Genomic DNA, 15,569 nt, shown 5'->3' on the forward strand with positions numbered 1-15,569 from the left:
TAATCATATGAACTTACAGAATAAAGAGAAGGTGTCATTTTTACCGAAAAATGTACTGCGTAGAAACGAAAGCCTACAAAATTTACAAAATGGCATTTTTTCTTCAGTTTTGTCGCACAATGATTTTTTTTCCGTTTAGCTGTAAATTTTGGGGTAAAATGACTGATGTCATTACAAAGTAGAATTGGTGGTGCAAAAAATAAGCCATCATGTGGATTTTTAGCTGGAAAATTGAAAGGGTTATGATTTTTAAAGGTAAGGAAGAAAAAACGAAAGTGCAAAAACTGGAAAACGCTCTGTCCCCAAGTGGTTAAAGGGCCAGTGCTCATTTAGCCAAGTGTCTACACCTACACCCTGGTCCTTAAATATCAGCTCCTCCCTTGGTTCCCTGCCGGATCTTTGGTTGTCTATTGCCATAGGGGAAGTTCTGTGTCTTTGTTACTGTGTACCTCTTCCTTGCTACCTTCCTACTCTGCACCTGTGTTCCTGCCAGTGGCAGATCCAGGGGGGGGCAACGGGGCAATTGCCCCCCCCCCCAAGATTGCTGCCCCCCGCCCCCTAGAATGGTGGAGCCGAAGCTGTAAGCTTCCGCTCCACCATTCACTAACCTAGGCAGTCACACGCTGTCAGTACACAGCGTGTGAGCTGCGGGGACGCGATCCTCTGCAGGCCGGCGCAATTACATCACATCATCGCGCCGGTGCCCGGAAATCCCGTGCCCGCGGCCAGCATACAGTAAGTAAGAAGAGTATGCTCAGGGCCCAGGGGATTTGGGAGACAGAATATGTGCCACTGTTAAGGGCACTGTATCGGAGGGGGAGGGGGATTTAAAAACTTGGGGGGGGGGGAAGAGAAAGGGGAATTTTTAATGTGAGGTGCTGCAGGGCAAGGCACTGGGGCACTATATGTTAAGAGCACATGACAGGGGGGCCCCTGTGCTGTGCCCCTCACATATAATGCCCCTTGTGCTGTGCCCACACATATAAATTATATGTTTGGGGGGCACAGCACAGGGGGTATTATATGTGTGGGGCACAGCACAGGGGGCATTATATGATATAATGCCCCCTGTGCTGTGCCCCACACATAATGCCCCCTGTGCTGTGCCCCACACATATAATGCCCCCTGTGCTGTGCCCCACACATATAATGCCCCCTGTGCTGTGCCCCACACATATAATGCCCCCTGTGCTGTTCCCCTCACATATAAATTATATGTGTGGAGGGCACAGCACAGGGGGTATTATATGTGTGGGGCACAGCACAGGGGGCATTATGTGTGGGGCACAGCACAGGGGGCATTATATCATATAATGCCCCCTGTGCTGTGCCCCTCACAAATAATGCCCCCATCATGCGCTCCTCATATATAATGCCCCCATCCTGTGCCCTTCATATATAATGCGCCATCATGCGCCCCTCACATATAATGCCCCCTGTCCTGTGCCCCTCACATATAATGCTCCTGTCATGTGCCCCAAACATATAATGCCCCCTGTGCTGTGCCCCTCACATATAATGCCCCTGACTGGACAGGACAGGGGGCATTATATGTGAGGGGCGCATGATGGGGGCATTATATGTGAGGGGCAAAGAACGGGGGCATTATATGTGAAGGGCACAGCACAGGGCATTATATGTGAGGGGTGCATGATGGCGGCATTATATGTGAGGGGCAAAGAACGGGGGCATTATATGTGAAGGGCACAGCACAGGGGGCATTATATGTGCGGGGCATATGACAGGAGCATTATATGTGAGGGGCACAGCATGGGGGGCATTATATGTGAGGGGCACAGCACAGGGGACATTATATGTGAGGGGCACAGCACAGGGGGCATTATATGTGAGGGACGCATGATGGGGGCATCATATGTGAGGGGCAAAGAACGGGGAATTATATGTGAAGGGCACAGCACAGGGGGCAATATATGTTAGGGGCACAGGGCATTATTATGTGGGGGGAACAGGACGGGTCATAATTATTATATGTAGGGGCACAAGATGGGGCATTATTACTATATGTGAAGGCACAGAGTGTTCTGCATTTCAGAAGTATGTTGTAGATTATGAGGAATTTCTGGGGTGGTATGTTTTGTGGGCCACAATACATTTGGGTATTTTATTCAGAGGGTGCACTGCACAGCAAGTTATATTCAGAGAGTGCAGTGTGTGGTAGTATTAAATTTAGAGGGTACAGTGTGTGGTAGTATTATATTCAGAGAGTGCAGTGTGTGGTAGTATTATATACAGAGGGTACAGTGTGTGGTAGTATTCTATTCAGAGAGTGCAGTGTGTGGTAGTATTAAATTTAGAGGGCACAGTGTGTGGTAGTATTATATTCAGAGAGTGCAGTGTGTGGTAGTATTATATTCAGAGAGTGCAGTGTGTGGTAGTATTCTATTCAGAGAGTGCAGTGTGTGGTAGTATTAAATTTAGAGGGCACAGTGTGGTAGTATATTCAGAGAGTGCAGTGTGTGGTAGTATTACATTTAGAGGGCACAGTGTGGTAGTATTATATTCAGAGAGTGCAGTGTGTGGTAGTATTATATTCAGAGAGCGCAGTGTGTGGTAGTATTATATTCAGAGAGTGCAGTGTTTGTTAGTATTATATTTAGATAGCGCAGTGTGTGGTAGTATTATATTCAGAGGGTACGGTGTGTGTTAGTATTATATTCAAAGGGTACGGTTTGTGGCGGTATTATATTCAGAGGGTACAGTGTGTTGTATATTCAGGAGGTACAGTGTGTCAGAATTATATTTAGAAGGTATGTGCCAGTATGATATTCGTAGAATACAGTGTCTGGCAGGTTTATAATAATTATTGTTTTCATTTAGAGGATCAGAATCCGCTGACATAGTGAGGAGCCATCTGGGCGTCAAGTTCTGCAGGGAGAACATTTAGCTGAAACAAGTCCCGGCGGTATGTACATCTGAATTAGATAAGGAAAGACTATAGAGAAGACGTCACCTGTAATCACTGATATCATTCTGTATCCTCCTGTGTGTGTCCCATCAGAGTTGTAGTCACTGAAGAAGTTCTGCAGTAATGATGGGTGAAACAACAACTCCCAGCATCCCCTCACCACTACTTAGGTCATACTGGAAGCTGTAGTTTTAAATGGTAAAAACTTCTTTAGCACTTTCCCATTCTGTGGCAATTGGTATATTTGATAATTATTCTGACATGTGAACATGGCCTAAGAGTCTTAAACAAGGTTAGGACTGTATGATACATTTAATAATATTGTAAGTTCCGTAAGCAACACCTTGTTTTCTGTCCGCCAACACAAAATACTCTAATAGTGCCCCTCCCGAGACTCGACTCTGGATCCGCCCCTGGTTCCTGCCCTGACCTACTGCCATCTTGCCACGTCCCACCAGTCTCCTTCTGTGCCACGCCACCTCCCAGCTACCTGTGTGGACGAGTCGTGCCAGGGGTAGCAACCTGGGTGCCGCCTGCCGCAGCAAGACCATCCCGCTTTGCGGCGGGCTCTGGTGAAAACCAGCGTCACCTTAGACTCCGCTCCCTGGCAAGGCTCATGCCATCATCCACACAGGCCCAGAGGATCCACCACCTGCTGTGACCATAACCAAAGGGATAAATCTGGGCGTCGCTGCCGGGTGCAGCTGGTATGCAATTATTTCCAAGGCTGGTTTTCAGCCCCAGTCTGGCCCTGCTGGAATCCACAACCTTTCCTCTGGATCAGAACCCCTCAAATGGACTAAATATTAAATAGAATTTTGTATTTTGCAGACAGCTATCCAGGACTTTGAAAGCCTCACATTCAATCCCACTTTCCATTTCAATAGGAGGAGAGGTTTCTGAACAGAAACCAATGAAGGAACATGCCTCCTGAGGCAATCCACAAGCCAAGAGGGGCTACGGATACCCCCCCCTTCCTTCCCTCCAAAGTGACATGCACCCCTCCAATTTGAAAATGTTCTAACAAATTCAAGATAATAATTAGCAAAGCCTAAAAATAGTTTGAGTATCTTAAAGGGGTACGCCGCAGGAAAACATCTTATCCCCTATCCAAAGGACAGGGGATAAGATGTCTAATCACGGGGGTCCTTGCCGCTGGGGACCCACATGATCTCCAGGCTGTCAGCGTCTGGAACATGTTAGCTTGGAGCATGTTCGTGACGACACTCCACACCCTCTCCATTCATATCTATAGGAGGGGCTGTGTGTTAAGTTATTTTCAAGGGACATAACATTAAACACTGTTATACAGGCTTAGCCCTCACTACTATACATTGTAGCAGTCCAGTGTGTAGAGTGTCATTTCTTCAGTGTTGTCGCATGAAAAAATAAAATAATGACAAAAATGTTAGGGATGTACTCACTTATGGGTGAGGCTCCAAACCCTCTCCAGATGATTCATGGTAAATGTAGGCAGCATTAGAAAATAATGTCTTTATGCAATAAATGTGTCTGAAATCTCATGCATTCCGCACCCGCTAAAACAGTTAAGCACAAGGCATACACAAGAATCTAGGTTAAATAAGTGTCATAAGAATTAGGTTTAAGTGTGTTTCAATTTTTATTGTTCAGTGAGATGTGCATTTATATGGCAAGAATATAAAAAAAAAATCCAAAGTCCAAAATCCATGTAGTGCTGAGCCCTGTTTGTTTTTAAAGCATTTTGTCATTTTTCAATGAATGAAGAGGTTTCCCTAGGATTTCCACCCATTGTCTCACTTCCTGTTCAAATACAGCACCAACAAACTGAATCATTAACAAAACAACTGATCTATTGATGATGTGGATTTTTTTTTTATAAATCATGATGGACATTTTGTTTCCTAATAATTTAGTGCCCTTTATAGTGTCATCTATGCGAAAATCATTATTTGAACCTTTAGTGGACTGTCTAGAAGAGCATTTCTACTTTTGACCAATTCATCTCCAGAGGTGTTTTGGTATATTCTTCTCAGCTACCCTTCTGCTCTTGGTCATTTATGGTAGTCATGGTCATTTTATGGCACATGGCCTCTTAGGCTAGGATTCCACTTGGCTTTTTGTGCTGCGTTTTTTGGGATAAAAAAAACACCTGAAAAAACGCCAATGCAATGTCCTGCGTCTGGGTTTTTTTCTGGCGTTTTTTTATTTGTTTGGAAATTGCATTTTTTGTCACACTTTGGTATTTTTTTTTTTGTTGGGTACCAAATAAAAAAAAAAATGGATGCAGCAGTGATGGAAAACATTTTATTAAACAAAATGTACATACATATTTTATAACAAAATTTTGATTATTTTTTAATAAAGTGTGTGTGTGTGTTTCACTTTTTTCTCTCTATTTTTTTTATATTTTTCAGGTAGTACTACTACTCCCAGCATGGAACAGACTGTTCCATGCTGGGAGTAGTAGTACCTGTAGTAATAGACATATCACCCCGGGTGTCAGTCCTGACACCCGATGCGATCGTCCATTATATAGTAAAGATGTGGCTCTATACAGCGCTCACATCTCTGCACTGTACTCTGGCCAGTGATGGAAATAGAACATCACTCATTCATATTTCCCACCCAGAGTGGTGATTGGCCGTATGGTTGCAGCCAATCACAGCTTTGAGTGAGTGGCCGGAGTACAGAGCAGAGATTTGAGCGATGTATACAGTCGCTCCATCTCTGCTATAGACAGGACGATCGCAGCGGGTGTCAGTAGTGACACCCACTGTGATGTGTCCTTAACTGCAAGCACTACTACTCCCAACATGGAGCACACTCTGCTCCATGCTGGGATCTGTAATATCTGCATTAATAGACAGATCGCAGCAAGTGTAACTTCTGACACTCGCTGCAATCTGTCTATTAATGCAGGTACTACAGCTCCCAGCATTGAGCAGAGTGTGCTCCATGTTGGGAGGAGTATTACCTGCAGTTAAGGACACATCACAGCGGGTATCACTCCTGACACCCGCTGTGATCCTCCTGTATAATGTATAGATGCAGCGGCCGCTCTTCTATGGTCCCCTGCACTGCCGTATGTATATATATATATATATATATATATATATATATATATACACACATAATCCTAGAGCTGTGATTGGCTGTAACCATCTGGCATATCACAGCTCTCTGTGGGAAATATGAATAGGTTTGTATATACAGCAGTGCTGTTAGGATTCGACAGGCTGGATGTGGATCCTCTGTGTCAGCGAGGGATTGGCGTGGACCATGTCGGTGGACCGGTTCTAGGGTTGCTACTGGTATTCACCAGAGCCCGCCGCAAAGCGGGATGGTCTTGCTGCGGCGGTAGCAACCAGGTCGTATCCAACGGCAACGGCTCAACCTTGCTGACTGCTGAGAAGGCGTGGGACAGAAGGACTAGACAGAGGCAAGGTCAGACGTAGCAGAAGGTCGGGGCAGGCGGCAAGGTTCGTAGTCAATGGCGATATCAAGGGGTCAGGAACACTGGTAAGGCAAACACTATAACGCTTTCTCTGGCACAAAGCAACAAGATCCGGCCAGGAAGGGAAGGGGAAGTGAGGTTATATGGACAGGGAGCAGGTGGAAGCAATTAGACTGATTGGACCAGGCACCATTCATTGGTGCACTGGCCCTTTAAATCTTAGAGAGCTGGCGCGCGCGCCCTGGAGAGCGGAGCCACGCGCGCCAGAACGTGACAGCCGGGAACCGGGACGGGTAAGTGGCTTGGGATGCGATTCGCAAGCGGGCGCGTCCCGCTATGCGAATCGCATCCCCGTCGTCAGTGTCAGTGCAGCGCTCCCGGTCAGCGGGTCTGACCGGGGCGCTGCAGAGAGAAGAACGCCGCGAGCACTCCGGGGTGGAGCAGGGACCCGGAGCGCTCGGCGTAACAGTACCCCCCCCTTAGGTCTCCCGCTCTTTTTGTCTCCTTGTCCCTCCAAATGAGACGAGAACATAGGGGGCGACTCTTGAGTTTCCTTCCGGAAAAAAGAGAAGTCCTGGGTAGCTATATCAGCGGCAGGCAATCCAGAAGAAGTGGGAATGGGGAGGGGGGCAGAGGGTGAAGCTTGTCACGGGGCAGAGTGTTACCAGGAAGGGGGCTATGAGGAGCAGATGTGAGGCATTGTTTGTGACAAGCAGGACCCCAATTCTTGATCTCCCCGGTGGTCCAGTCAAGGGTAGGAGAATGGCGTTGGAGCCATGGCAGACCGAGGAGGACTTCAGAGGTGCAGTTGGGCAAAACAAAAAATTCTATTTTTTCGTGATGCCGTCAAATACTCATGAGCAGGGGTTCTGTGCGGTAACGCACAGTGCAGTCCAACTTTACTCCGTTGACGGAAGAAATGTAGAGCGGCTAGACGAGACGGGTCACTGGGATGCTGAACCTATTAACCAAAGAGGCCAGAATAAAATTTCCAGCAGAACCAGAGTCCAAGAAGGCCACAGCTGAGAAGGAGGAGTTGGCAGAAGGAGAAATCCGCAAGGGCACAGTGAGAAGTGGAGAAGCAGAATTCACACCAAGGGACACCACTCCCATTTGAACAGGGTGCGTGCGTGCGTTTCCCAGACGTGGAGGACGAATAGGGCAATCCACCAAGAAATGTTCGGTACTAGCGCAGTACAGACATAAATTTTTATCTCTGCGCCGAGTCCTCTCTTCATGGGTCAGGCGAGACCGATCCACTTGCATAGCCTCCTCGGCAGGAGGCACAGGGGTAGATTGCAAAGGATACTGGGAGAGAGGTGCCCAGAGATCAAGGTCCTTTTCCTGGCGGAGCTCCTGGTGTCTTTCAGAAAAACGCTTGTCGATGCGGGTGGCCAAAAGGATAAGTTCTGACAGGTTAGCTGGAATTTCTCGTGCGGCCAGTACATCTTTGATGTTGCTGGATAAGCCTTTCTTGAAGGTTGCGCAGAGGGCCTCATTGTTCCAGGCTAGCTCTGAGGCAAGGGTACAAAACTGGATGGCGTATTCGCCGACGGAAGAAGTTCCTTGGACTAGGTTCAGCAAGGCAGTCTCGGCAGAAGAGGCTCGGGCTGGCTCCTCGAAGACACTACGGACTTCAGCGAAGAAGGACTGGACTGTGGCTGTGGCAGGATCATTGCGGTCCCAGAGCGGTGTGGCCCAAGACAAGGCCTTTCCAGACAGAAGACTAACTACGAAAGCCACCTTACACCATTCTGTAGGAAATTGGTCCGACAACATCTCCATATGTAGGGAACATTGAGACAGGAAACCACGGCAGAGTCTAGAGTCCCCACCAAATTTGTCCGGCAGGGACAAGCGGAGGCTAGGAGCGGGCACTCGCTGCGGAGGAGGTGCAGGAGCTGGCGGAGGAGATGGTTGCTGCTGTAGCAGTGGCAGAAGTTGCTGTAACATGGCGGTCAACTGCGACAGCTGCTGTCCTTGTTGGGCGATTTGCTGAGATTGCTGGGCGACCACCGTGGGTAGGTCAGCGAGACTTGGCAGCGGCACCTCAGCGGGATCCATGGCCGGATCTACTGTTCGGCAGGCTGGATGTGGATCCTCTGTGTCAGCGAGGGATTGGTGTGGACCATGTCGGTGGACTGGTTCTAGGGTTGCTACTGGTATTCACCAGAGCCCGCCGCAAAGCGGGATGGTCTTGCTGCGGCGGTAGCAACCAGGTCGTATCCACCGGCAACGGCTCAACCTCGCTGACTGCTGAGAAGGCGTGGGACAGAAGGACTAGACAGAGGCAAGGTCAGACGTAGCAGAAGGTCGGGGCAGGCCGCAAGGCTCGTAGTCAACGGCGATATCAAGAGGACAGGAACACTGGTAAGGCAAACACTATAACGCTTTCTCTGGCACAAGGCAACAAGATCCGGCCAGGAAGGGAAGGGGAAGTGAGGTTATATGGACAGGGAGCAGGTGGAAGCAATTAGACTGATTGAACCAGGCACCAATCATTGGTGCACTGGCCCTTTAAATCTTAGAGAGCTGGCACGCGCGCCCTTGAGAGCGGAGCCGCGCGCGCCAGAACGTGACAGCCGGGGACCGGGACGGGTAAGTTGCTTGGGATGCGATTCGCGAGCGGGCGCATCCCGCTATGCGAATCGCATCCCCGTTGTCAGTGTCAGTGCAGCGCTCCCAGTCAGTGGGTCTGACCGGGGCGCTGCAGAGAGAAGAACGCCGTGAGCGCTCCGGGGAGGAGCAGGGTCCCATCATGGAACAGTGTGTTTTATGCTGGGAGTAGTAGTATTACCTAAAAAATGTAAAAAATAAAGAAAATAAAGTGAAAAACACACACACACTACATTTTTATTATTGTCGGCTACATTTTTAAGTCCCCACCCACCCACATAAATTGATCCCTGTTTAAAAGTTAATAAAAATTTTGTAATAAAAAATATACATTTCTTTAGATACAATTTTTTCCTTCACTACTGTATCTTTTTTATTTTTTAATGGTACCCTATAAAATTTTATTAAAAAAGGTATCTCCATCACTTTTTTGGATCGCTAAAGTCCAAAATAGAATAAAAACCGCCTGCAAAAACGCCAAAGTTAAAACCCACATATCGTTTTTCTTGGCGTTTTTTCACTTCCATAGACATCTATGGGAGAAAAACGCCATGATTTTGACAAAAAAATGCCAGTGGCTCAATATGCTGCGATTACCAACGATTTCAAAAACTCAAGAAAAGAGTGAAAAAATGCCAAAGTGGAATAAGAATTTTGCGATTTCTCATTGATTTACAGCTAATTGGCATTTCCCCCCCCCCAAAAAACATGTGGAATCCTAGCCTTAAAGGGGTACTCCGCCCCTAGACATCTTATCCCCTATCCAAAGGATAGGGGATAAGATGTCAGATCGCCACGGTCCCGCTGCTGGGGACCCCTGGGAATCCACGCTGCGGCACCACGCTATCATTACAGCACAGAGCGAGTTCGCTCTGTGGGTAATGACGGGCGATATGGGGGACGGAGCAGTGTGACGTCATGGCGCCGCCCCTCGTGACATCACGGCCCGTCCCCTTTATGCAAGTCTATGGGAGGGGGCGTGACGACCGCCACGCCCCCTCCCATAGACTTGTATTGAAAGGGGCGGGCTGTGATGTCACGAGGGGCGGAGCCATGACGTAACGATGCTCCGGCCCCTGTACTGCCCATCATTACGTGCAGAGCGAACTCGCAGGGGTCCCCAGCAGCGGGACCGCGGCGATCTGACATCTTATCCCCTATCCTTTCGATAGGGGATAAGATGTCTAGGGGCGGAGTACCCCTTTAAGGGTATTCCAGCCCCTAAAGACGTATCCCCTATCCTCTGGCACCTCTGTGATCTCTAGAATAGAGTAGTGAGTATCTCTGGTGCATGGAGCAATGCATGAAGCACTTGCCAACCCACTGCTCTACCTGGCTACCTTAACCACTGCACTGATGATTCCTGCCTATAGTCCTGGTACCTAGTGGTGTTGCTAAGGTTTGTGTCACACGGTGTGGTAGAAAATGGTTTCACGCCCCTCATCACAATTTCAACCCTCGTAACTCAGCATCAAAAGCCAATTTTATTTTACATGCAGATTGCCGCAAATATTGCCGCTGTTTTTTTGTAGCTTACAGAAAAAAATCCATGCATAAATACACCGGCAATTTTTAGCAATGTTTAATGGGTAATTTTTTGGGGGGGTTTGATTCATTTTTTTTTTTTCATTACATTTCATTACATTTACTGGTAATTTTATTTCATTTCATTCTTAAAAGGGGCTTTAACCTGTAAATTCTGTTGGCTGGTACCTGTCAGCAGAACCCCAGGTAGCCAGTCACACATTGCAGTCCTGGGGGCCTTCACAAGGCCCCTGGCTGCCATAGAAACCCATCAGCACTGTCAATTGTGTTTCCAGAAAGTCAATGAATGGTCCACACAATCTCCCTATATGTAAGGGATTATTCTACTAGGAGTGGAGGAGCAGATTCTATACCTCTGGTAGTTACAGTGGGAGTCCGGCTATACAATAAAACTCCCACAATGCCTGCAAGGGAGACCCGCACTGCCTTATTCTAGACCTGCCATGGCAGGCTAGAATTATTTTCCTTTATGACTGCCTTAAATAAACGTTTTGGTGGTCATTAACCCCTTAAGGACAGAGGAATTTTTCATTTTTGCACTTGCGTTTTTTTCTTCCTCGCCTTCAAATAGCCATAAAGCTTTAAATATTCCACTTTCAGACCCATAAGATGGCTTGTTTTTTGTAATGACATTTCTCATTTTACCACCAAATTTACAATAAAAAAAAAACAACAACCATTTTGTAACTTTTAGGGGCTTCGGTTTCTATGCAGTGTACATTTCGCTAAAAATAACATGCTAAGTTTTTATTACTTTGAAAAAAAAATGTATGCCAAGGTACGTGGAAACCGGCTACTGCTGAGTCATTGCATGCTAGGAGCAGAGGTGTGGAGCTGCTGTGAATGCTTGGGTAGTGCTCTCTTTATAAGCAGTAAAAGGTCTAGTCTGGGATAGACCCGCTAGTCCATGCAAAATGTGAAATCAAAGCAAACAGTAGAAAATGGCACACACCATCCATACACGGGTAAAACTTGAAATCTTTATTTCATCATTTAAAAGATACTTCGTGCAGGTGACAGGGACACAGCCTAACAAAGCGCAGAGCATGTGCGAAGTAGCTACCGCTGTCTTTCCGCCCCTCTCTCCCCGCAAGCCAGACGGCACGAAGTATCTTTTAACCCCTTTCCTCTTTGGCGATTTTTCATTTTTGCACTTTTTTTTTCCTCCTCACCTTCTAAAAATCATAACACTTTCAATTTTCCACCTAAAAATCCATATGAGGGCTTGTTCTTTGCGCCAACAATTTTACTTTGTAATACCATTAATAATTTCACCACAAAATCTACGGCGAGACCTGAAAAAAATTATTTGTGGGGCAAAATTGAAAGAAAAAGCCATAACTACAGGCTCCAAAATAATAACTACAGGCTCCAAAATTTATACATTGAAAAATGTCCTCTTCTGACCCCTATAACTTTTTTATTTTTCCATATAAGGGGCGGTATGAGGGATAATTTTTTGCGCCGTCATCTGAAGTTTTTATCAGAGCCTTATTAGTTTTGATCTGACTTTTTGATCACTTTTTATAAATTTTTTTATGGTATAAAAAGTGACCAAAAAGATGCTATTTTAGACTTTGGAATTTTTCTTACTTGTACGCCATTGACCGTGCGGTTTAATTAACTATATATTTTTATAGTTTGGACATTTACGCATGCGGCGATACCACATATGTTTATTTTTATTTATACAGTTGTTTCTTTTAAATGGGAAAAAACCCTTTTCCCATTTAAAAAAAACTTTTATTAGGAAAGGGGTTAAATCACATTTATTAACTTTTATTTATTTATTACACTTTTTTTGCAAAGTTATAGCCCCCAGAACTCTTACACTGATCAGTGCTATGCCAAAGCATGCCGCTTTACTGCTCCTGCCTGGATCTCAGACACGGAGCAGTCATTCGGCAATCGGACAGTGAGGAGGAAGGTAGGGATCCTCTTCGCTTCCTGCAAGCTGTTTGGGATGCTGCGATTTCACTGCGGTGGTCCTGAACAGCATCACTGAGCTAACCGGCAATATTTATTTTCGTTTTAGATGTGGCGATAAAGTTTGATCAGCCCAATCGGGGATGTCGGGCAATAGCCGTCGGTACTGGTTGCTTATAGTAACTGGGACCCACCAGGTATGATGCGCGCTCACTTGCTGAGCTGTAACAACTGTCTACCCTCAGTAAAGCTACCGTTGTTCCGTAACTTGTCGTCAGTGTCTTCATTGCCCCCAAGCCTAGCCCAGGATCCAGCGGTATACCTTCGGGTGGTTAAGGCTAAACCATGCCCTGGCATCACAAAGTCAAGGGGCTACTACCATCTGCCCCTAGGGTGATAACATCTTCCCTGCACCTCACACCCCGCCATTACCACAAGTACACACCTGCTGGTGTTGTAGACAAATACTGTTTTAAGTGTACTGGAGCGCATTGTCCTTCCCTCATAAGTGCATACCACATACGTACATCTAATTGTTGTACCATTTTGTTCCTGTTAAAGTCTTAAGGGCCTAGATACTGTGAAAGGCCAGCCAAAGTACACCCCTGCTGGTGTTGTAGGCAAATACTGTTTTAAGCGTACTTTAGCGCATTGTACTCCTCATATATGCACTAAGTATGTCAGAGAAGTGCCAGGATCTGCACAGAGGAGTGGCAGAGGCCTAAATTCATCAGGCAGAGGTCGCAGCAGACTAGGGGGCGAGTGGCAGCAGGAGTCGCAGCGAGGCCTAATCTCCCGGTATCAGCTAGCGGTCGTGTCTCGACCAGCAACCCATCTGCCGTCATCGATTGGTTAACACGGTGTGATATCTGACACCCCCAGTCAAAAGTTGGTGGGTTTCTCAGACACAACCATCAGTTGGCATGGCCCGGGAGCAGTCCCTGTCCTCCCATTGCCTCTGTCCTATGCTATTCTGTTCCCCACAGAAGTATCTTATGCTGTGGGTTCAGCTCTACTATTTAGTGAGGATGATCTAGAGGACAGTTAGCAGCTACTGCCCAGCCAAGATGTGGAGGAGACATCCGCCACTTTCTCTGCTAGGTGGAAAAGTAGTAATGAGGAGAGTGGCGTGGGAAGTGGTGTTGTGACCGTTCAGGCTCCTGAAGCAGACACTGTTGAGAAACCTGAGGAGGACATCAGTTACTTTCAGACACAACTCGATGGTGATGAAGCCGATCATACTTGGGAGCCGGGTGCAGAAGGGGTTTCATCATCATCATCAGAAGAAGAGGGTTGCAGGTTGCCCGTGAGGCAGCAGCTGAGCCAGGAAGGTGGCACCATGGCTGGCAGTCAGCATGGTGGCAGAAGTTGAAAATCTGGAGCCAAATGTGCCTGGGGTAGACCACCTGCTTCGTGGCAGCCTTCCTTCCCAGGAGGTAGTGGAACAGGGGTCCCTGTAGACGATGGCAGTAGCAGTCAATCAGTGCGGACTGTTGGTGGGAAAATCAGCTACTCGTTTTGTGGCAATTTTTCATCAAGCATCCGAAGGATGTTAACCTGGCCACATGAAAAATGTGTCGGCAGAGGGTGAAGCGTGGCCAGGGTCCCAATGTTGGCACCACGGCCCTGTGTCAACACATGCAGCATCACCATGAAGAGAACCGTGGGAGAACCGTGGCTCCGATGTGGTGGTCCAGCCTGCTGCATCGCCCTGTGGCATGCCGCTCCCTGTTTCAGCCAGCCAAGGCTCAACCACCTCAGCCGAAGGGAGCTGTGTGTTATACCTATCTTCTGTCTCTTCAGATGCTCCTGCTCCTCCTCCTTCGAGTCAGTCATTCCGCCAACAATCCATCAGTGAAGCCTTGTTCAAGAGACGACAGTATGTGCCCTCTCATCCAATGGTGCAGAAGCTGAATGTGCTCCTGTCAAAGTTGCTAATGCTGCAATCCCTCCCTTTTCAAGTGGTGGACTCTGAACCTTTCAGAGAACTTATGGCTTGTGCCTAGCCGAGGTGAAGAGTCCTAAGCAGTCATTTCTTTGCGAAGAAGGCAGTTCCAGCCCTGCAAAATTTTGTGGAACAGAATGGGCCAGTCCTTGAGCCTGTCGGTGTGTATCAAATTGCACGACAGCGCCGACGCATGAAACTATAACCACAGTGAGGGACAGTACATGTCCTTTACGGCACACTGGGTAATTGTGGTTCCTGCACAGCCACAACAGCAACTTGGACAGGTCACGCCACTTCGGCCTCCAGGCTCTCAGGCCATTGGTCCTGTGACAGTGTGCAACTCCGCCTCCTCATCCTCCACCGTGTCCTCAGCCTCCATGGCCCAGACAAATCTCAGTGCCCCTCCAGCATACAATGTGTGCAGGACACGGCAGTGTCACGCTGTTCTCCACATGGTTAGCCTTGGCGAACAGAGTCAAACAGGGGAGGAACTGCTAAAAGTCATTCATCAAGAAATCAAATCATGGCTTGCTCCACGAAAACTGGAAATGGGAACCATGGTGACCGATAACGGGAAGAACATCTTGTCTGAGAAAAGCCTGAGGAAGCCTGAGACATGTGCCCTGCATGACACGTGTTCAATCTGATTGTCAAGTGGTTTCTGAAGTGTTCCCCCCCATCTGCAAGACATCCTAACAATGGGACGGAAACTTTGCATGCACTTTAACCACTCGTACACTGCAAAGCACACCCTCCTTGAGCTGAAGAGTCAGAACGGTAGCCCCCAACATAGTCTGATTTGCGTCGTTTCCACACGTTGGAATTCCACCCTCCATATGTTAGAACGACTGTACCAACAGAGAAAAGCCATCACTGATTTCTTGATGATCCAAGCTGATAGGGGGACTCCTCTTTGTAACTTCAATGTGTACCAGTAGTAGCTCATTCATGACACCTGCCATTTGCTCAGGCCCTTTGAGGAAGCCACATTATTAGTCAGTCGCCAGGATTACAGGGTTAACAACATCATTCCACTGCTTCATTCATTACAATACGTGTTCGAAACAATGGTTGGTCAGGGCACTGGAGATGTGGAGCCTACATCTCATGGTCACATGAGCCCTGTGGGGGCTGAACTGGAGGAGGAGGGGAAGGGGCACCATGGAGCACAG

The 15,569-nt window shown here is 47.5% G+C and overlaps 2 protein-coding genes across 4 annotated transcripts in view; one reads left to right on the forward strand and one right to left on the reverse strand.

The window, feature by feature from the left end:
* LOC130356235 (KN motif and ankyrin repeat domain-containing protein 1-like) overlaps positions 1-15,569 on the forward strand; it is a 230,228-nt gene that overhangs the window by 171,930 nt on the left and 42,729 nt on the right. Inside the window, exon 1 of one of the 3 annotated variants that reach the window (XM_056557453.1) lies at positions 2,837-2,923. The exons of the other annotated variants lie outside the window; for them this stretch is intronic. The gene's annotated coding sequence lies outside the window, so the exon portion shown is untranslated. Of the gene's footprint in view, positions 1-2,836; positions 2,924-15,569 lie in introns of those variants that run through there. 3 annotated transcript variants of the gene reach the window in all.
* LOC130356236 (pancreatic secretory granule membrane major glycoprotein GP2-like) overlaps positions 1-15,569 on the reverse strand; it is a 195,760-nt gene that overhangs the window by 123,178 nt on the left and 57,013 nt on the right. The gene's annotated exons all lie outside the window — the stretch shown is intronic.

This window comes from Hyla sarda, chromosome 2 (assembly GCF_029499605.1).
Source record: "Hyla sarda isolate aHylSar1 chromosome 2, aHylSar1.hap1, whole genome shotgun sequence".
NCBI lineage: Eukaryota > Metazoa > Chordata > Amphibia > Anura > Hylidae > Hyla > Hyla sarda.